This window comes from Helianthus annuus, chromosome 1 (genome assembly GCF_002127325.2).
Source record: "Helianthus annuus cultivar XRQ/B chromosome 1, HanXRQr2.0-SUNRISE, whole genome shotgun sequence".
Classification (NCBI taxonomy): domain Eukaryota; kingdom Viridiplantae; phylum Streptophyta; class Magnoliopsida; order Asterales; family Asteraceae; genus Helianthus; species Helianthus annuus.
Window position 1 is genome coordinate 103,781,697 of NC_035433.2, and position 23,586 is coordinate 103,805,282.

The 23,586-nt window shown below is 38.1% G+C and overlaps 1 long non-coding RNA gene across 1 annotated transcript; it reads right to left on the minus strand.

The window, feature by feature from the left end:
• Positions 1 to 16,972: 16,972 nt before the first annotated feature.
• On the minus strand, positions 16,973 to 17,222 carry LOC118492149. The gene is made up of 2 exons (XR_004892599.1): positions 17,105 to 17,222; positions 16,973 to 17,016 (listed from the first exon to the last, which is right to left on the minus strand). It is a non-coding gene; the product is annotated as an uncharacterized LOC118492149 (long non-coding RNA).
• Positions 17,223 to 23,586: the final 6,364 nt, after the last annotated feature.

The window sequence follows — 23,586 nt, forward strand, 5'->3', positions numbered from 1 at the left end:
ATAATTCCCTTGATTGTATTGTTGACGAGGTGCAAAATTACCTTGAGCTCCTTGGAAATTTGGGTTAGCTTGGTTCACCGGGTTCCCGTAACGGAAGTTAGGATGATTTCGTAACCCGGGGTGGTATGTGTTCGAGTTCATGTTAAAGTTTCGACCACCGCCTTGAATAGGATTCACCTCTTCCACTTGCTCCTCCGCCACTCCTATTAAAAAAACTTCCACCATGTGGCCTATCTCATTGCAATTAGTGCACACGTTGTACACTTGATTCGTGGTATAAACGCCTCCACTTTCTACTCATGCACTTGTGGCCTTGCTATCACATGTCTTGCCCGTCTTGAGGATTGAGCCTTCCGTTTTGAAGTAACCGCCATTTGCTCTGAAAATTCCCAATCATCATGTTCAAAGTTTGTACCGAATGTACCGTTAGTGATCGACATCAAGTCTCGAGCATCCTCCGAACTCAACCCTTTGTGAAACGTGTTCAACAACTCCCAAAGTTGGATACCATGATGAGGGCAATTCCTTAGCATCATATTGAACCTTTCAAAAGCCTCATGAAACATTTCCCCCGATTGTTGTTGAAAGCTTCTCAAACCTCTCCTTGCATCATTAGTCTTTTGAGAAGTGTAGAACTCATCCAAGAAAATTTGTTGCATGTCAGCCCATGTAAAATCGATGTGGAGGGTAGAGTGTGAAACCATCTTTTCGCTTTATCTTCCAAATAAAATTGGAAGAGGACCAACTTGACATCATCCGACGAAAACATTTGGCCTCCAATAGTGTTGCAAATGGAGTCGTATGTCTCCAAATGAAAGTAAGGTTCTTCCGTTGCTAACCCCTTAAACTTTGCTAAACTTTGGAGGGCGGTTGTTCTAACTTCAAAAGTTCTTCCGTCCACGTGATGAGGAATGACTACCGGAGAGGGATTGTTAGTGATAATGGGTCAGAAATGAGCTTCGATTCCCCGTACTACCTCCTGGTGATGTCTTCGAGAGGCACCCAATAGTGCTCTTGGTTGACCCATTTGCCCTTGCATCGGCCCTTGAGGTGCAAATGGTGGCTGAAATTGATATTGATGCATTGGTGGTTGTTTAATCGGCCTTTGAAATTGAGGTTGTGTATTTTGTGGATGCACTTGATGTAGTGGTGTAGGACGTTTCAATTGTGGCCCTTGTGGTCTAATATGTTGTACCCCAACCGGTAATCTACCCGTGTCTTGAAATTGTTGTAACGGTTGACTTTGTTGATCCGCTCCTCCTTGAGGTCCCAAATTACCTCCATCACCCACATGGTAAAATCCTTCTTCTCATACCCTCCAAATTCTTCTTCATAACCCCCATCATACCCATCTCCTCCTATTCCTGAAGATTGCCCAAATGGAAAAGACGAATATTGAAAACCCGATGGATTCGGTGGTTGATTCGTAGAAGTAGTATGAATGCCGGTTGAGCTTTGTGGTAGTGGATAGGTAGAAGATGATTGACCCATACTTGGGAAGAAATGTGAGAATGGTGGAATTGTAGTAGAAGGGCTAAAGGTAAGTGCAGGTTCAACTTGGGTAGTAATAGGTGATGTAGTAGTGTTGGTTGGTGTAACATCATGTGGTGGAGTAGGGTCGGTAGTGGTGTTAGGCATGGGGGTATTTGGTGAAGGTTGTGTTGATGATGGTATAAAGGGTGATGTTGTTTGACCCATTGTGGGTGGGATTTGTGAATCAGCCATAATGTTTCTTGGTGTAATGGGTGAAGCGGGTGAACCAATGCCCTTGTTTTCTCTTAAAAAACTCTGTTTTGACGCAAAGTTCTTTCAATTTCCGGATCGAACGATAGCGGTGATGACTTGTGAGAGCCCCTAGTATGCATACGCCTGTAGTACCTGCACACTAAACACAACCAGCGTAAACCCAAAAATAACAAAACAAAACTACTATATTAACACACGTTGCACACTACTCCCCGGCAACGGAGCCAAAATTTGACATGTTATCGTAGTCACACGCAAATTTAATCCAATTACTACTAAATAGATAGCGGTAAGTGGGTATCGAACACAGGGAGTTTGTGGAAAATGTGTTGATTCTATAGCCTTGTAAATTAACTACAATTAATCTAATTTGCAGAAATTAAAAATCAAGAGTTTGGATTGTTTGACTTAAAAACTAAATTATTAACTAATTGCAAATCAAAATTGGATTGTTAATCAGATTATGAGAGAATGACCATCTTAGGTTCCGGTTTCCTTCAACAATTGTGCATAATTCCAACTAGAAAGAGTTACATAGACATAACTCATGCATAAACATTTGTTGTGATAAAAGGGAACAAAGTACTCGGATTATATAAATGCAAGGTTGTTACCCGGTGATCAATTAATCAATATCCAACCCTAAACCTTCCCGTGATATCTCGATTGTCAACGATACCAAGAACGTACGATTTTGACTAGATTTAAAATATCAATTAACAAGTTACAATCAAATATTCATACACCATGATAAGCATAGCAAACACACCAAGTTTATCATTCTAGAAAGAAAGGAAAACACACAAGAGTCATAATAGAAACCTTCACCTAAGATGATCACCGAAAGTTTAGCCGGACATGGCTTGGTGAATCATCATTCCAACAAAATCAATGTTCATAAGCATCAAAATACAAACCGAATTGTTTAGAAATGTTTCCAATCACTTGCCAAAGCTAATTTTCGACTAAGAAAACCAGAGAAACGTCTCCAATCATGAATGACATCAAAAGACACTTGAAAACGGTTTTAAAAGGGCAGTTACGCTTTTCTCGTCTGGCTCTACCGTAATTTACGATACCTACAGTAAATTACGGTAGCCTTCAGGATGTTACGCCAAGGATAGACTGCCTTACGGTGGAATTCTAGGAGATTTCAGGGGCTATCGTAAATTACGGTAGCCACGGTAATTTATGGTGGGCCCCTGGGTTTCCTGTTTTGTTTCTTCTTTCCATCCTCGTATGACCCGATCCACTCCATTCCATCCGAAGCAGCGTTTTCCCACATTTTAAGCTCCAATCGCACCTAAAACATAAGCAACTGTAGTCATCCAATTCAAGACAATTACATGATTAAATGAGGGATTAACTCGTCTTTTAACACGATTAAGGGTTGTCCTATGGACCACCCATCACTAACAATCTTAAAATCTTTATTTTAAAAAAAAATCAATACATGCAATACAACTTGACTTTCAACAAACATTAACTACGATCACACGATCACCTGCCTCAACAAATTTCACCAAAGCCCAATCAAGAGTCTCTTAGCTAGCAACATCTCCTTTGCTACATGTTGTGTCCTGGCTACATATGCTGCTAGAAACAATGTCGCGGCTGCTGAACCAGCAACATCTCCACCCGCAACTACTGTTGGAACCGCTCTTAAACCTCCAGTTGCAGTTATTTTTGCTAGTACTGCTTGGTTTTGCAAATGTTGTGTCCTGGCTACATATGCTGCTGGAAACAATTGTACCATGACAAAACACTTCTTTATTTCTGATCTTTATTCCTTGTCAACATCTCCCTGATTTGGTCTTTGAATTGTAACTCAAAGTTCATCGAGACCATATCTTCAAAATCCATTTCCAGTTCAAGGTTCAATAGATCTTGGAGGTCACCTGCATCTAGACCATATGCATCATCCATTTTCAGCCTTTGAACACTACCATCTGATCTAAGCAGAGTCAATTCGTGGGTGTCTGAGGAAGAGTTCCAATTTAGAATTTTTGGATCAGATGGTTTTCTTGAGTGAAGAGTTATTCTTGATGAGTTGGGTGATTGAGGCCTGCTGACAAGTTTTGTAACTGTTTCTCTCAATTTGTCACTTGCAGGATCTGTGTGGCACAACAGTTGGTTTTTTTATCCCCTGTTTCCAGTAATAGTCAAATATCTGTTCATCGGCCTCAGCCATCTGCGTCTGCTTTTTTGCTTGATTCAAGACAGCTATTGATAAGGCAGATGTTGAGGGAAGCTTTTTAGATGAAAGGGTCTGTTGGGGAACAACCACTGTTGGATATACTGGCTTTTGGGGAACTGTAGGATCCTTTGCTCTTAGCTGTTCTAGTCTCTTGTATGTTTCAACAATCTTGGATTCAAACTATCTGGCAATAGACCTTGCATTACCATAATTAGCAGCAACAAGCTCTACTCTCATTCTTTTCAGCTTCAATGCCTTGTTTTGATCAATTTGTTTGCCTTTCTTCCAGTCTGGTGGAGTTGGCTTTTGTGAAGGATCATTAAGCATCTTTTGAAATCTTTCAATTTCTTCTTTGAGAGCATCTGTTGACCAATCTTTGAATTGTGCTTTGTTTGCTTTTTATGGTTATGCTTCATTACGTGATCAAGGTAATCCTTGTAACGCCTTGCTTTTTGTGTTGATGCATGAAATGTCTGTTGACTACGTCTGCATTACGTCTTAGGTCAAGATAGGTCAAATTAGGAGCTAGAAAGTCAATTACATGTTTTATATATAGTTTCGCTTGTATGTACAAGAGGTTCCGCTTGTGTGTCAATGGTAGTTTCGCTTATAGGGTTTTAGATGAGGTTCCGCTTATATGTCATGTCATATAAGCGAAACCATATAGACTATATATAGGCAGTTGAAGCGAAACTAGATCAGTCAGATGTGTATCTTGAAGCGAAACTGTTGTGTGCTTTTGGTAGCAAAACTCTGTCAAATTCACTTCTGAAAGCAATAAAAAGAAAGGAATTGAATAGGAAAGCTGTTGTTACTTCATTTGCGTTGATTCCGCCTTCGTACGTGAAGATGAACGTTCTCTACTGAGTATTCAGGGTTGGAACACGGTCCAATAAGTGGTATCAGAGCTCAGGCAGAGGAGTTCATACTACTACAGCTGAAATCTACTGAATTCTCTCATTTCTACTCACTGTCTCTCATACTTTTTCGATTTGAAGTGGTTCTTACGGTTGAAATGGCCTGAATTTTGACTATATTGTGTGATATACAGTAATAACAAACCCTAGAAAGTTTCAAGTTAAAATTCAGACTAAAACATGGTGAAAACTGGTTAGAACTAGGTTCCGCTTATACGGACATCGAAGGTTTCGCTTGAAAGACCTAGTTTTGCTTGAAGGTTTCGCTTGAAACAACAAAGTTTCGCTTGAAATTACCAGTTAGTTCCGCTTATTTGGACGTTTCGCTTGAAGGTTTCGCTTGAAACAACATAGGTTTCGCTTGAAATACATACTTCCGCTTGTAGCTTTTGCTTGTACGAACAGATTAGTTCCGCTTGAACAAACTTTCGCTTATTGCTTGAACAGACTGTTCGCTTATTCGGACATTGGAGTTCCGCTTATCTGACACTTATCTGTTTTGCTTGATTGTCATCATTGCTGATAGTTTCGCTTATCAATCATCATTTTCTAAAATTTCGAAATTTGTCTAAGTGTTTGTTGATTTTGCAGGTACATTCACGATGGATGATATTTTCTTGAACCCGTTCAGCGAGATGTACGCTTTCACAGGAAATTCCGGAAATGATGATACTTCATCAAGCAAAGAAAATGAGAATCCGCCGAAAGAAAAGAAAAAGGAGGCTTGGGAATCGGAAAGTGCCTTTGGAACATTCAATAGACCCCCAAAGCTTATGGCTATCGAGGAGTACAGTCGGTGGTCTAGGAAGTTTGAAGATTGGCTGATGGCATTCGCATTTCCCAGCTAGAAAAGTTTGAAGAACGTTATGCAAATGGAAACAAAAATGGTGAAGCATTAAGATCGGCTGAAGATATTGATGCATTTGTAGCCGAGCAAACATCTGTGGCTTTGTTGTTCCAATCTGTCCGAGAAGACAATATTTGTTTGATTGATTATACAAACGCTAAAGATCTGTGGAACAAACTTAGAGCAAAATGTTTAGGAAGCGAGGAAATTGTGAAAAACAAACGAAAACTTCTTAGAAAAGAATTTGATCTTTTTGGATGTCTAAAGAACGAGTTGGTTTGTAAAATGATAGAAAGATTTGGTCATCTGAAGCTGGAATTAGCATGACATGATATCACATATCCTGAGGATGAGCTTATCGACAAATTGTTCGATTCATTACCGGACGAGATGGATTGGAGATACTATGCGCTGATGTTGAAGAATATCATCAAGGCACCAGAAAAGTTGACGTTAGATTTGTTGATTGAGAAACTCGAGAGTCACGAGTTAGAGCTGAAGAAGACATACAAAGCCAATCACTCATCTTATCAACAAAATTTGGATCTTTATTATCCGAAAAGCATGATGCCAAAAGCAACTTCTCCAAAGACTGCATTTTCTGCTGAGAATGTGTCGACAGCAAACAAAGAAAGTCAAAGCAGTCAAAGCAGTGGAAGTCACAGTGGTTATCACGGTGGATCTTTATCATCTGCAAGTCATTCTGATACGAAGTTTCAATCCAACATTGCAATAGATTTAAAGAATGCACAGAATTTTGACAAGGAGTCGGCTAAGCAACAAATGGTTTTCTTGGCGTCAGTGTTGGAATCATATGAAGGGTTAGTAGCTGGGAAGATCGGCAACACAAACCTAACGAAAGAGGACTATGATCAAATAGATCCTGAAGAAATGGAGCTAATTAATATTCGTTGGGCTATGGCAAGTGCTATTCGTAGAGCACAGCGTTTTATGGAAATAACCGGCAGGAAGACGATTGGTGGTCCATCTACTAAGCTGGGGTTCGATAAATCCAAGGTGACATGCTTCAAGTGTAAGCAGAAAGGTCACTTTAAACGAGAATGCAGAAACGCCTATGCTGATGAGTCAGAGAATCCTTTCAGAGACGATTACTACAAGAAGGCAATATACCATCAGAATAAATCCGAGCCGCCTAGATTGAAGCAGGCTGAAGATAACAGAGACAAATCTAGGGCTCTTGCGGTGATTTATGATGATGAGGGGTATGATTGGAGCAAAGAGGTTCTACCGGAAGAAGATGCGGTTGGTTACGCATTCATGGCAAAAAACGATGAACCTATTCCGTGGAAAGATGATCGTACTGAAGAGCAGAAGTATTGCTATCGGAAAATGATTGCTGAAAACAGAATCATTAGAATTTCTCATATCTATCTGGAAGCTAGGAGAGCGAGAAGATGGGATCCGGACAGGGAGTGTTATCTTGATGAGTATGGAAATATTGCGATTGATGACAAAACGCTTGATCTGGAAGCAATCATTAAGGAGATAAAAGAAGATGATGAGTATTGGCAACACAAATGGTGGGGAACTCCAACCGAGAAAATGAAAGAAGAAGAGAAAGAAAAAGAGAGAGAGGAGAAAGAAGAGAAAGAAAAGAAAGAAAAAGAAGAGATCGAGAAAGCAAAGCAGATTGATACCGGCATTATCGATACAACGCAAGAGTTGACTGCAGAGAACCTGGGAAAAATGGCTGACAAAGTGCTAGCTGCTAAAGCACTTGAGGTAGACTCTAACTCCGTGTCTGAGTCAAAAGGCCAGGTCAGTCCAAACTCGTCAACGAATGCGTCAGGTAAAAAGATCGAAGGAAATGCTGATTGCAAAAATTGCAACAAAGAGTGCAAATTTTGTAACACTGTCACGTATCTCAACAGTGAGAAAGTTAAAGATCTGACAGCTAAGGTCAGAAGCGTTGAGAATCAGATTCTTGCACGTGACAAAACAGTAAAAGCTTCAACTGAACGGATTAAAGAATTAACTACTCAAATTGAAACTGATAAAATTGAACATGAAAAAGTTAAACGAGAAAATGAAAAGTTAATTCTTGAAAACCGTCAGATTTCTGAAAAGTTTGAAAAACTCAAAAGCACAGTGAAATATAGTGATGATCGAAATGGTAAAACTTTTAAAGAAAACGAACATCTAAAAGTAGTGTTGAGAATAAAAGAAGAATCAATTAACAAACAACTGGATGAAATCGCTAAATTGAAACTTAAATTTCAAGAGGCTGAAATTGAAAACGAGCGAATCCAGTTGAAGCTTAACAGCTATAGCTCCGCAAGCTTTGTGTTGCAGCACATTGTTCCCAAACCCATCGGGACAAACAAAGCTGGCGAAGACGTGTATTCTGATGGAACAGGGGTGGGTTTTCACAAAGTTCCACCGCCGATTCTGGTAACTACACGAAAAAGCAATCTAGGTTGGTTGAACTTGAGGAAGAAAGTGAAGTTAAACTTCCGGAGAACATTGATGTCACGTTCACATCTTCTAATGACGATAGTGTCCAAAATGATATTGTAAAAGGTGTTGTTGAAAATGTGCTTAAAACGGATAGTGACACTACTGAGGAAGATGGGTGTTTCTTGGACAAATACATTCCGAAACAAAAGTTCAAGAACAACTTAAATGAAGAACCAAACCTTGTCATGTACAAGATGTTGGGTTCAGATAAGTTGTTTTCAGATTCAGAGTTTCCGATTGAGAATGTAAACATGAATAAATTGACAAATGTTTTCAAATTGGTCAAAGTTGAGTTGTCAGCAGTGAACAATCTGAGTCAAAAGACAAGTAAAATGAGGTTTGAGAAAGAAAAGGTTTACAACAAGAAATCTGTTAACCCACCGCGTGTTTATAATAATAACCGAAACAATTGGTCGGGTGGTTATCACGGGGGTAAGTCTTATCAGAAAAGAAATCTTCCAAACAAGAGGTTTGTTGAGAAGAAAAAGTTTGTGAACAGTTCAAGTTCACTTGCTGATGAAGAAAAAGAAATTTTTTCAAAATCAAACAAAGAGTTCTTTAAGAAAAGAGCTTCTCAGTCTCAGTCTCAAGGCACGAGTCGAGGTGTTGATACTCGAACTTGCTTTAGATGTAATCAAGTTGGTCACATTGCACGAAAGTGTACCAATGTGAAGCCTAAGACTGAAACTGTGAAGACTCAACAGAAGTAAGTTGATGTGAAGGGTAAAGCACCAATCATTGTTGAGAAAAAGAATGTGAAAAATGAACCCATAAAGAAGTTGGTAACTAAAAACGACAAATTTTACAAAAGGGTTGCATTATCTCAACAAGTTTGGAAGCTAAAAACTGAGAAGAAAGTTTCAACTTCTGAGGTGAAAAAGGCTGAAGAATCAATTACGGTTGATTATGATGCAAATTTTCCACCTCTCAAGGCTGAAAATTTCAAAATTCAAATTGCGAGAGTCAAGGTTACACCTAAGGCTGATGAGGCCTGGGTGGACTCCATGTTTGACTAAGCAGTTTGAATTGCCGGAGCTTCCTGGATCGCGAAGCATGAATCGGCATCTTTCTTAAAGTTGTTTAAGTGATGATTTGTTATGTGCAGGATCTTCCAAAATTTGTATCCAGATGGATCATGGATAGTGGAGCATCAAGACATATGACAGGGAAGACTGCGTTACTGTATGATGTGAGGAATATCAAATGGTGGTTACGTAGGTTTTGCTGGTAATCAAGGAGGAAAGATTATAGGTGAAGGAACGTTATCCAACGGAATCGTAACGTTTGAGAGAGTTAACTACATCGCTGAGCTGGAGAACAATCTGCTGAGTATCTCCCAGATCTGTGACAGGATGTATACTACTCACTTCACTGACAAAGAATGTTTGATCTTGAAACCGGGATTTGTAATACCTGAGGAATGGATCATTATGAGGGCACCAAGAGTCAATGATCTGTACGTGTTGGACATGAGCGTAGCTACTACAACCACGGGTCAGGCTCATTGTTTTATGTCTAGAGCAACGGAAAAAGAATCAAGATTGTGGCACCGGAAAATGGGGCATATTCATCTTAGAAAAATGAATCATTTGGTGCATAATGATTTGGTCACAGGAGTTCATGTCAAAGGTTTTCATCTGAAAGGGGAGTGCATTGGTTGTGTCAAAGGCAAACAGAAGAAAAAGTCACACCCTACAAAGCAAGTCAATTCAGTTTCAAGACCTTTGGAAAGACTTCACATGGATTTGTTTGCTCCAGTGAATGTCAGCAGTATTACAGGAGATTACTACTGTTTGTTCGTAACTGATGATTATTCCAGATTTTCGTGGGTTTCATTTTTGAAATCGAAAGACGAAACGTTTGACAGTTTAATGGCACTGTTTAAAAGAATTGAGAATTTGTACCAAAGGCCTATCAGTAGAATTCGAAGTGATAATGGTACTGAATTCAAAAACAGTAAGATGGAAGAATTTTGTGATGAACGAGGTATACTGCATGAGTTTAGTGCTTCGTACACTCCGCAGCAGAATGGAGTCGCAGAACGCAAAAATCGGACGCTAATCGAGACGGCTAGAACTATGCTCGCAGATTCAAAATTACCAATTAATTTCTGGGCTGAAGCTGTTTCCGCCGCATGCTATACTCTCAACAGGGTTCTTACTGTCAAGAAATTCAACAAAACGTGTTTTGAGCTAATCAATAACCCCAAGCCGAATTTGAAGTATCTAGAACCGTTCGGGTCACCCTGTACAGTTATAGAGCCTCATGGAAAGTTTGGTCCGAAGAGCATTGAGGGAATATTTGTTGGTTATGCCAATCCATTGCTACGTGTCTTCGTTCCAAGTGAGAAGCGGATTATTGAAGCAACAAATGTTGAATGTCAAGGTTACACTATGCCGCCACAGAATCCTGGTGATTCATGGCGTTATCATTATGACAAACTTTGGGATTCGTTTGACATGAGAGAAGAATCAGAGGAAGAAGAAGATTTCTTTGATGAGCTGGATATTTTGCGAGAGTATGAGTCGCAGCTCAGGTTCCCAGCAGAGTATTCTGGAAGACCTCGGGAAACTTCAAATGATGATGAAGCAGGTCCTAGTAATGCTGGTGAACATGATGATGAAGTTGCTCCTGGTAATAAGTCGGATGTGAATGATGATCAAGAAGCTGATAACATGCCAGTATTTGACCATGGTGATTCAGATTCTGAGGGGGAGCAGATCCAGATATCAAGTCAAACAAACCAAGTTGGTGAACAAGATGCAGATCAAAATGTTACTAATCTGGAAGGTGATGTGGGTGTTCCAAGCGAAGTGATGCCGCGAACTCTTTCTTATCCTCCAGAGGAGTTAATCATAGGAGAATTGCAAACAGGCGTTCGCACGAGACGTCAAATTGACCAGGGCCTTACATGTTTTTATTCTACAGTAGCACCTTTACAAACTGAATTTTCATTAAGTTGTTTTATCTCGCAGATCGAACCGAGAACTTACAAAGAGGCGCTTACTGAAGACTCTTGGGTCATTGCGATGCAAGAAGAGTTAAGTCAGTTTGAAAAGTTGGGAGTGTGGAAGCTAGTGGATTTGCCAGATGGTCAATGGAAAATCAATACAAAATGGGTTTTCAAGTGTAAGAGAGACGACAAAGGAGTTGTTGTACGAAACAAGGCTCGACTCGTTGTTCAGGGTTTTAGTCAACAGGAGGGGATTGATTTTACTGAAGTCTATGCTCCTGTGGCACGACTAGAGGCAATCAGAATTTTTCTAGCATTTGCGTCTTGGAAGAATTTCAAAGTATATCAGTTGGATGTAAAGTCATCGTTTCTTTATGGGAAGGTCAAAGAGGAGGTTTATGTTGGTCAGCCGCCGGGCTTTACTGACCCAATCCACAAGAACAAAGTGTATTTGCTGGACAAACCGTTGTATGGTTTACATCAGGCACCGAGAGCCTGGTATGAGACTTTGTCTCAACACCTACTTGCTAACAAGTTTATTCGAGGAAAAGTGGATGCCACTCTCTTCACTAAAGTCGTTGATGGTCATCTTCTAATAGTACAGATTTACGTAGACGATACAATTTTTGGGTCAACGAATGAGAAATTGTGCAAAGATTTCGAACAGGTGATGAAGCAGAAATTCGAAATGTCATCAATGGGGGAGATGAAATTCGTTTTGGGTCTACAAGTTGAACAACTTCCTGAGGGAATTTTCATTCACCAGACGAAGTACGTGCATGATATTCTAGAGAAATTTGGAATGTCAAGTTCTACTCCAGCTACTACCCCACTTGCGACTAATCATGGGATTCACCCAGATCTCACCGGAGATAGGGCTGATGAAACGTTCTACCGTTCCATGATAGGTTCTTTGATGTATCTAACTGCTTCACGTCCTGACATCATGTACCCAACGTGCCTCGCAGCAAGATTTCTGTCTAACCCGAGAGCATCGCACATGACTATTGTCAAGAGGATATTACCTTACTTGAAAGGTACTCCGTCATTGGGGTTATGGTATCCTAGGAAAGGAGATTTTACGCTCGAAGGGTATTCCGATTCGGATTTCGGATGCTGCAAAGTTAATGCTAAATCAACAACTGCAGGATGCCAGTTCTTTGGTCCTAGATTGGTTACCTGGCAGTGTAAGAAACAAACGTCTGTGGCGTTATCTACATGTGAAGCGGAGTATGTTTCTACTAGCAGTTGCTGCTCTCAAATCCTGTGGATACAGCAACAAATGCGCGACTACGGTTTGCAGTTTCTTAACACACCTCTGTTTGTTGATAATGAGGCCGCAATAAATATAATAAAGAATCCAGTACATTCGTCATCACTTTATTCGCGATTGTTTCGAGAAAAAGTTGATACGAATTGAGAAAATCCACACTGACGAACAAAAAGCTGATTTGCATACCAAAGCTTTTGATAAAAATCGGTTTCAATATTTGTTAAAACTTAATGGTATGAAATTGCTTTCGGTGTCGGATGGAATTGTGAGCGTCGATGAGAGTACTGTTGCGGATGAAGACGAGAAACAATCTGCAATGGTTTGTCGATTTTTACGTGTTTTGGTATTTAGGGGGAGAGTAGATAGTTGCATATAGTCTATTTTCAGAAACTACAAAAACAGTAAAAAATGCAAAAATACAAAAACAATATAAAATCTGAAAAAGAGCTTGTGTATATAGGGAAAATGATAGTACATCGGCTAGACAATTACAGTATGCTAAAGATTTGGAAAGTCAAAATGAGTTAAACAGTCTCACTAATGATGTGTCGATAGGTTTTCGCACATTTAGTAGATTTATTCGGGATATAAACCTAAAATTTCAAACTTGCGAAATTCGTGGGGAACACCACTTGGATATATAGGTAACCCCTGAAATCTCGTTTGAAAGGTCTTGTATTCTGATATACTAGGTTTTTATACTCAATGATGTCTGGGGTATTATTCCGGGACTTCTGCTGAACGGAAGTTCTGACCTAGTCCTTGGATAATACTTTTACCAAATGCTTGAAACATAGCATAAACCCTCAGCATGCTGATGAAACAATAAAATTGGTAGTCGCTGCTGTTGTAACTAAAAGATCCTCTAAAGGGGACATACTGAAAAGTCGAAGCTGATATCTCTCTGCGCATACGGAAGTATCGACCTGAGATCCCTCGGCCCTCGCATACCTAATTTATGTACAGATATCATTGTAGTATACTCACCTGTAAGACTGAATATCGGGATTCTAGATACGGGAGTATATTCAAGAGGTGGAACACATGAATTGAGCTAAGTTCATAAAACATCTAATCGTATCCTGAATGGATTGAAATTTGTGTGAGAATTTAAGATGGATCAGTATATCGACAATCGAGGTGAATTGTTTAAGTCTGAGTATGATATATAGCTTAACGGTACTAGTAATTTGTCTGAAAAGCTGATATGATTCCCTGACACGCTCACCAAAAATAAGTTTGTATATAGTTCAATTTCTTTATTTTCTGCAATTTAAGTTTTCTGTATTTCATTTCTTAGTTTAGATCACTTATAAAATCCAAAAAGATTTTGTTTCTGCTTTATTTTTTACAAACCAAAGTAGAGAGTTGATTGTTGGATTCTCGAAAGATTGAAGCAGATGCAGAAGGTTCTGAGCTGAAGAATTAGGAGAGCTTACTTTGTTGGAAGTTTGAAGATATTTTCAAAGTCAAAACAAGTTCATTAACTTGATACTTGTTATTTTCAGGAAAAATTTGAAAATGTTTTTACTAAAGCAGTTTAATTCGTCAAATGATCAACCAAGGTCATTAAATTGAACTTGGTAGATTGATTGAGTATCAGGGTCATTAACTTGGACCTGAATACTTGAGTGGATTTCTAAAGCTGATTGAGTTTGTGATTTATTGTTTGAGAAAATAGTTTGTAATGTTATTGGTTGAGTAACAGGTTTGGACTTCATTATTCCCAACGGAAGCTAATTGCCAAAGCTTGAACCAGATATCTCAGATTCTAGCATATCGAGAGGGGGAGTCAGTGAAAGGGGGAGTCTGGATCATCTGTCAAAGGGAAGATGGAAGTTAAAGCTAGGTGGTAATTCTAAAACCTGTGAAGATAGATTGAATGATGAGAAGACAGAATTGGAGAAAAGACCAAGACTGAAGACTCAGGAGCTGAAGACTGCTGAAGACTACGTCAACATCCAAGGGGGAGTCTGTTGATGCATGAAATGTCTGTTGACTACGTCTGCATTACGTCTTAGGTCAAGATAGGTCAAATTAGGAGCTAGAAAGTCAATTACATGTTTTATATATAGTTTCGCTTGTATGTACAAGAGGTTCCGCTTGTGTGTCAATGGTAGTTTCGCTTATAGGATTTTAGATGAGGTTCCGTTTATATGTCATGTCATATAAGCGAAACCATATAGACTATATATAGGCAGTTGAAGCGAAACTAGATCAGTCAGATGTATATGTTGAAGCGAAACTGTTGTGTGCTTTTGGTAGCAAAACTCTGTCAAATTCACTTCTGAAAGCAACAAAAAGAAAGGAATTGAATAGGAAAGTTGTTGTTACTTCATTTGCGTTGATTCCGCCTTCGTACGTGAAGATGAACGTTCTCTACTGACTATTCAGGGTCGGAACACGGTCCAACATTTTGTAACTTTCCTTATTTAGAAAGTTTGTGTCATATTCTATTTTTGGAAACTTGTATTCCCTTGTAATCATATTTCATTTCCAATCATTGTAATCCTTGGCAACAAGATCCGCAGCCAGCTTCCTTTTGTGCGCGGATTGGCCATCTTTTTCACCTAATTTTCTCACCTAATTGTCTTTAAAGCTCATTTAACACCAAACCTTACTCACCCACTATATAAACAACCTTCCGATCCCTCATTTGCACTTTCCACTACAACAAAAATGGCTTTTTAGGACCTTTTCTGTGGGATGCTTGTAAAAGAGGGTCCTAAAAAAACTATTTAATAGGACTAATGAACTTTTGGGGTCCTTTTATAATATACTCTACTAAACTGGTGTCCTAAAAAACTATTTAATAGGATGGATGGTTTTTTGGGGTCCTATTATCATATAATTTAATAGGACACTTAAAATGTAGATCCTAATAAAGTACTTTATAGGACATTTAATTGTTAGTGTCCCATTATGTGGTACTGTATTAGGACACTTGATCATCTGGGGTCCTATTATAACATAACTTAATAGGACACGTTGTAGTTAAGTCATAAATGTTCAGTGTTATAGGACCCTTTCTAGTCGAAGTCATATTAGAACTTAACTTAATAGAACACTTGACACTTGGGTCTTATAACTTTAAACTTTATAGGACGCTTAATCATTGTGGTGTTATTATTATACACTGTAATAGGACACTTGATATCTGAGTCATAAAACATTAGTTTTATAGGACCCTTATTCGCTACAGTTTTATTATAATATAACTTAAAAAGACGCTTGACACTTGGGTCTTATAAATTTAACCTTTATAGGACGCTTAATCATTGTGGTGTTATTATAATACACTGTAATAGGACACCTGATATTTGAGTCATAAAACATCAGTTTTATAGGACGCTTATTCGCTAGAGTTCTATTATAACATAACTTAATAGGATACTTGACACTAGCGTCTTATAACTTTAACCTTTATAGGACACTTAATCATTATGGTGTTATTATAATACACCGTAATAGGACACTTGATATTTGAGTCGTAAAACATAAGTTTTATAAGACGTTTATTCGTTAGAGTTTTATAATAACACTAGGTTATTGACCCGTGAGTGGTGGTGGTGAGTGGTGGTGGTGGTGAGTAGTGGTGGTGGCCGATGTGGGTAGCCAGTGAGTGGTGGTGAGTAGTGGTGGTGGCCGGTGAGTGGTGGTAGTGGTGAGTAGTGGTGGTGATGAGTAATGGTGGTGGTGGTGAGGGGTGGTGGTGAGTGATGGTGGTGGCCGACGGTGGTGGTGGCTGGCAGTGGTGGTGGCCGGTGGTGGTGGTGGTGAGTGGTGGCCGGCGGTGGTAGTGGCCAGTGTTGGTGGTGGCTGACGGTGGTGTTGGCCGGTGAGTGGTGGTGGTGGTGGTGAGAGGTGGTGGTGAATGGTGGTGGTGGTGAGTAGTGGTGGTGGCCGGTGGTGGTGAACGGTGAGTGGTGGTGGTTAGGCCTGTCAATGGATGGATATGGATTGGATCATGATCCGATCCATTAATGATCCAACTTAAATGGATCATGATCCGATCCATGATCCAATATAACGGATCGTGATCCGATCCATATCCAAATAATTTTAAATGGATGGATCACTATCCGGATCGATCCATATAAAAAATATAATAAAAAAACCTCTAAAAATAAAAAAATCACAAAAAATAAAAAAAATTGTAAAAATTCAAAAAAAAAAACCTAAAAAATCAAAAAATTATAAAAAATTCTAAAAAATAAAAAAAAAATCTAAAAAATAAAAAAAATCTAAAAATAATAATAAAATAAAAATTCTAAAAACAATCTTGGACCTGGTCCGCAACTGTCCAGAACAGCCAGCGAGAATCCAACCATGATATACCTACCTAATAACCAATATTATCACCGCCTTTTATCAAAATTCTTATCAAAGTTCTTTAAACTAGAGAAAGTAGATCAAAGATTCTAATCAAATTTAACCATGACCATGAAAGACATGAGTAACTACAAGTGCAAAAGAAAAAAAAAAAAAAAACAAACAGCAAACTCATGAACACAGTATAGGGAGATATATCATGTGGATTGGGTCTTTTTCTTCTTTTTTGATGCCAAGTCACTTGGTTCGATTTCTATCGACATTCTCTTTGTCCTACAGAAAAAAGATCACATTTTATATCAGAAAATATTGTAAGAATCCGAAGTTTTGAGAAAACAAGCACAAGGAAGAAAACATATACCTCTTAGAAAGCTCCTGTGTCTCGTTACTCTCTTCTTCGCCATCACCAGCAGCATCTAACAATAAGCACAATGACCACAGTTAAGTATATTCAAATTGCTTGCAACCGAATACTGTATAAAACACATACTAATGGTCAAAGTTAAAGTTTAAAAACGTCGTTTTCTGGTAAAGCAAAATGATGAAGATAACAAAAAAAAAGTTTAAAAGTTTAAAAACTCGTTTGCACCCCTATCGTTGACCATCAAAAGCAAAAGCAAAAGCAAAAACAAAAACAAAATCATACGAACCATCTATCGACTGCTTTACGAATTTACCAACAATAGTGTGCTAAAAAACACTAATCAAAATATGCTACTACAGTACACTTCAAACTTGTCAAGTGGCTAAGCTTAAGCCTTATTTTAGTATGTTCACCCTGTCAAATGTAAATTAGATGCTGATGTATGAACTGGAATTAGTATTGAACTCGAAATGAAATCAGTTTGGTGAAAGCAGTTCCGGTTTCAAACTGAACCACCGATTTCGATTTGAAACTGGTTTCAAAACCAGCCAGTTTGGGTAAAAGCCGGTTTGGGCCAATAACCAATTTTGTGAATCTCTTCTATTAAGTGTAAACCCATCGCTTTAGATTGTTATCATCAGGTATGTTACTTCAAAACGAGCACTGTGTGTGTTAAAAGCAATTAGTTTCTTCAAACAAAACATTAAAAGCAACGTCATTTCTTCAAACAATTACACAACTAAATCAAGAATCAAGAAACAGAGGTAATATATTCACCTAAATCTAAACACAATTTACATCAAATAAAACATCGAATCAACAATTTTATACCTAACAAAGCATGAAAAAACGAAGGAAATCACGAATTGTAATCGATTACACAACTGAATCTAGAATCAACGAAACATAAGTCAGAAATTTGTTGAATCAGTGTGAGAAGTTGAGAGGACTTACGGTGGTGGTTGTTGTGAGCGGTCGTAGTGGCTGCGAACGGTGGCAGTGGCTGCAATTGGGGTCTCCGATGAAACGATGATTGCGGTGGACTGGAGGTCGACGGAGGTGGGACGGAGATGGTGGAGAATGACGATTGCAGACAAGATGAGGTGTGAGATTGACGATTGCAGGTTGAGTGATCGACGTTTGCAGGTTGTGAGATCGACGATTGCAGGTTGAAAGAATGACGATTGCAGACAAGATGAAACCCTAAATGCTATTTTGAGAGAGTGCAGTTTGTTTCTCCTTTTTTTTAGTTAGTAATGGTTTTTTAGTTAGTAATGGATCGGATGGATCATGGATCGATCCATATAATTAATTGGATAAATGAATTGATCCATTGGATTAATTAATGGATTGGTGGATATTTTTTATGATCCAATAAGTGATTTAAATGGATCAGATTGGATCGGATATGGATCAATATCCAATCCATTGAAAGGCCTAGTGGTGGTGAGTGGTGGTGGTGGTGGTGGTGAGTAGTGGTGGTGATTGGTGATGGTGAATGGTGGTGGTGGCGGGTGGTGATGGTGGTAAGTAGTGGCGGTGGCCGGTGAGTGGTGGTGGTGGTGCTTGCACTACTAGAAAATAGGACTAGTGCAACCTTTTGTAAGCAACGCTTTTCAAATGAGTTGCATCTGACTTTAATGCAACTTTGTTGAACATAAATGTTGGATTAGAAGATATAATACAACTTCTTTACTAAAAAGTTGGAAATTTAACTAAAAAGTGCAACCTTTTTCTTGAAAGGTTGTACTAAGAAAATGTAAATGCAACTCTCAATTAAAAAGGTTGCATTGTTAAAATTAAAATGCAACTATACTGCTTTAAAAGTTGTATTGTTAAAACTAAATGCCACTATTATTTTAAAATGATGCATCCAAACATACACGTGGTGTTGTATCTTAGTGTAATTACTTATTTGCCCGCAAACTTTCACATCCAAAGCTAATGGAATAAAAGCCTAGCAATCAGGGGTAACCAATGGCAAAAGGTGACCCCTTACGTTCATGACTGCAGACAACACTGGGTAGTCCTAGCCCACTAGCTTCAGTTCCATGGAAAATCCACCGTCGAAGGCCCACTGTAGTTAAAACTGGTTGGGATCAGATTCAAACTTGAAGCAATAGCCAATTGAACTATGTCATTTGGTTGATAAAATTTAACATTGATGATTTTAAATTAGAAAACACAAAAAGTTGATTATTATTAAAAACACGTTGACGTCAACCTGCATGTTGCGGCGGATGCTCATCATATATGTCTTTATTATCATTCTATGGGATACTAAAATTCTTAAATTTGACTTTGTACGTACAATAAATTTGACTTGTGTCATATTGGGGTGGATATTGGACAATAATGGTGACAAACCCACCGAGTGGAGTTCGATCTTGAGCCGCACCCCGGTTTTCATCTGGCTGTTACTTAAGCTAGACATCTCGTGTGACTGCAGTACAGTTTCTGAGGGAACGCCGTAACCAAGTCTGACTAACCCAGCATGGGCCCGGTTAAGGCAACGTAGTCTGGGAAGATCTTGGCTAGGGCCGCCGTTTAGGCGGTGTGACATTGGGTCGTCATCATTCAAAAAAAAATTAATCACCCCAAAAAATGAATAAATCGCATAAGAATGTCCATTCTAGCGGTTAGGGATGGTAATGGGTCAGGTTTGGACGGGTTTAGGTAATCCCAACCCCAAACCCGATTAGATAAGATTGTCCCAAACCCGTCCCAAAACCAGTCGGGTTTCTAGTGAGTAAATATCCATCGGGTAACTACTAATTAGTTACATTTAGTATTATCAATAAAGAAACCACTGGGTGTCAGCCCAATGGCCACCAGCCCGCATTCTAACCCGGAGGTGGCGGGTTCGAGTCTTGCTCGTTCCCAATGCCCCTACGGTAGCGGATTTACCCCCAGACTCAGGCTTGCCGGGTGGCGGTCTGCGAGGTGGGATCACCTCGGCGGTTGGAAGGACCGTGGAATATCCCCCCCCTATTTAGTATTATCAATAAAGAAATATATTAAATTACTCTAATGTATACCGGATAAATACCTAGTGTATAGAATAAAAGATGTATTATATATTTACATATTTAAAAATATAAAAGATATTATATCGGGTATACAATCGGGTAAACGGATTTACTTTATCGGGTAATTGGGTCGGGTAAACGGGTATATCACCAAATCCCAAACCCATCCTAAACCCGTGAAAAAAAATAAAAAGTAGTCCCAAACTCGTCCCACATCCGATTAACCGACCCAAACCCGTTTCAGATGTATCGGATTTCGAGTTTACCCTTCGGGTTCGGGTTCGATTGCCATCCCGCGGTGTACAATGAACGCCTAAAAAATTGTGTTTTTTTTGGGGCAAAATGTTTAAAAGAATAAAAGCCCAGAAAAATTCTATTTTCCTTATAGCGGCAATTAATACCGCCAAAAATTTCAAAAAAAAAAAAAAAAACTTAATTACCTCAAAATGAACCACCAAAAAAAGTTACAGAGACAAAAACCCTAACCTCTCTTTCTCAATTCGCAACACACAGAAGAAACCTGGTAAGAACCCTACTTTTCTTCTTAAATCTTTCCTTCTTAGTGCAATTTTTTGAATAAAATTCATTATTGTTCAAGAAATCTAGTTTGTGGATCTGTGTTGGTGCTTATTTTGAGGAGAAATCTAGTTTATGCACAAGGGTTTTGTATTAAATGATCAAATATCGGATATATTGTTTCGATTTTTGTTGTTGGAAATTAAACAAACACTTGGTGTGCATTGATGTTTTAAAGGGTGTTGTGTGTAAATGTTCATTCATTGGTGAAAATCTTTCTGTCTGAACAGTTTATGAAGTGGGATTTGTAGATAAGTGACTAAATTTCTAATATAGCGTTTCAATTTTCGTTAAAACAAACACTTGGTGTGCATAGACATGTCAAAGGTTGTTGTGCATAAATGATCGTTCATTGGTGAGAATCTTTCTGTTTCAACAGTTTTTGAAGTGGGATTTTGTATATAAATGATCAAATATCTGTATAGAGTTTAAATGACGTTGGAAAGAAAGCGAACACTTGTGTGCAGACACATTTTAAAGGATTTTGTGTGTAAATGATCATTCGCTGGTGTAAATCTTTCTGTTTAAACAGTTTATGAAATGCGATTTGGTGTACTAATGATGAACTTCTAAATGTGTACTAGATCTTAACTTTTTGTTGCAAACTTGTTTCTTGTTTCTTCAATTCTTCAGGTTGGAGTATTGAGTCAATTATGCCGATGAAACTGAAGCAAAAGACAGATTTTTCATCGTTTTCAAGCCAGAAGCAATCACCCAAATCAAGGAAATCCACATTACATTTAAAGGCGTTTCAGGCAGACCGCACAAATGATGATCTGGAATGGACAAATCAAATTACAGAATGTCCTGTTTATCATCCTTCAGTTGAGGATTTTGAAGACCCGTTACGTTATTTTCAGCAAATTGCACCAGAAGCATCAAAATATGGTGAACTTCGATTCTCTCATCTTCTCTTTGAGTCAACTAACGTTTATTTTATTGCGTTTGGAAGTAACTAGTCGTTCATAGGAATTTGCAAGATTGTTCCTCCTTTAATCCCTACGGCTCCAACTGGTGTCGTAATAAAGAAGGAGAAGCCGAGTTTCCGTTTTACACCTAAAGTGCAGCCCTTTCGGGTTTCCGTTTTACACCACGTGATAGAGATAGTCGTCCCATATTATGTTGTTGCTTTTTATGGCTATTTTCTATGGCAGAACCTTTAGATAATCTTTATTAATATATGAGGTTATTGATATTGTTTGCAGGTTTTTGAAGAAGGAAATTGCTACTACAATAAGACTAAATTTAATCAATTTGAGCAAGCGACAAGAAGTTAAGTAAAACATGGAATATGTTTATAACTTATGGTAACATCACTAATCACTAATGATGTGCTTCTTCCATTTATATTTCGTTGCAATTCTTTTGGTAGTTTTTTAAGAAAAAAATCCACAATTCCACATTAACACATAAAAGTTCAGGTAGTTAATACAACTGGTCTAAAGTTCTTTATATGGTTAAACAAGTAAATTTTCAACAACTTAACACTCTTATGTTATTTTATTTTCAGATCTAGGTCAAATGTATTATGAATTTTATACTAGTTGCAGAGTTCTGAGATGAGGTTCTACCAAGTAAGTTGTTCCTCTTTTGTCTTGTTTTCACTTTATATTTATATCAGTTCTTGTTGATGTGTGTAATCCATTTACTTATAACAACTATATGTAGGTTACTTATATAGAAAATAAGAGAAATAGAGGAGTTTACACAACAGCCAATATAATACTTAAAAGAATAATTAGTTTATAATCTCTCCTTATATTTTAACTGATGTAGATAGAGACAAATTATATTGTTTTGTTTTGGTTTTTAGAGTTTATGGGTCATGAAGGACAAAAACAAAGTATTTTTTTCGAAAAGGGCCCCTAGTTCTATTATCGCTTTGGACCGCTAAAGTACTTTAGCTGGGCCTTGATATACCAATAGCCCATGATACACCAATTAGGGGTGTTCAAAAAGCTCCAAAAGACGTATGAATGATTATGAAAAGAGTAGAATGTCAAGGATTCAAGAGAACCAAAAAAATACAAGCTTTGGGATTGGAAAATATTGCTAAAATGATTTTTTGCACTATTATGACAAGAGTTTAATAAATATTTGTTGAAAACTAAAATCTAGGCCGGAGATGAAGTTTTCCTCAAAAGCATTCTAAACTCTACCAAGACTGTAGCAAGAGGAAGGGTCCAGAGCTTGGACCCAAATGATCTAGTTGGTGGTATAGAAATTGGACCAGAATGATGTGAGGTAAACGTTCAAGTACCAATAAAAAAGATGAAAACTTGGTACGTACATATGGTTTATTTTACAATTCAAGATTGTATTGGTGCATCCATCACATGGCCCTATCCATTCATGTCGGTATGTATTTGTTAAACTTGTGATACACATAATTTTAATATCATGAAACTTAATGCTTATACATAGATGGTTTATTTGTAGGTAGTCCATGAGGATTGAGGACACATGATGACTCAAGATTTTATGCTTCTTATTTCTTTAATTGCTTTTAATTTCTTTGTGACTTTATGTTAGATAATGTTATAACTTATTTATGGTTAGTGTTTTTGTTATGAACATGCTTATTTGAAATATAATGAAGTTTTATTTCTTTCATTAGTTGATGTTATACAATAACTATTAGGATATTATATGTCGATGGTCTGTTTATAAAATTGGTTTATTATCTTATTTGTGATATTAGGACCATTTTCTTGATATTAAAGTAGCTACAATGTTACATCATAAGGGTCTTGTAAATTAATTTTTAAGGACGCTTGTATGTGTATCAAAAGATTAAAAGTAGGTAATCATATATTAGAACATTGTAAAAGTGTCCTAATATGTTCTTTTTAGGACGCTATTTAAGTAGTCTAT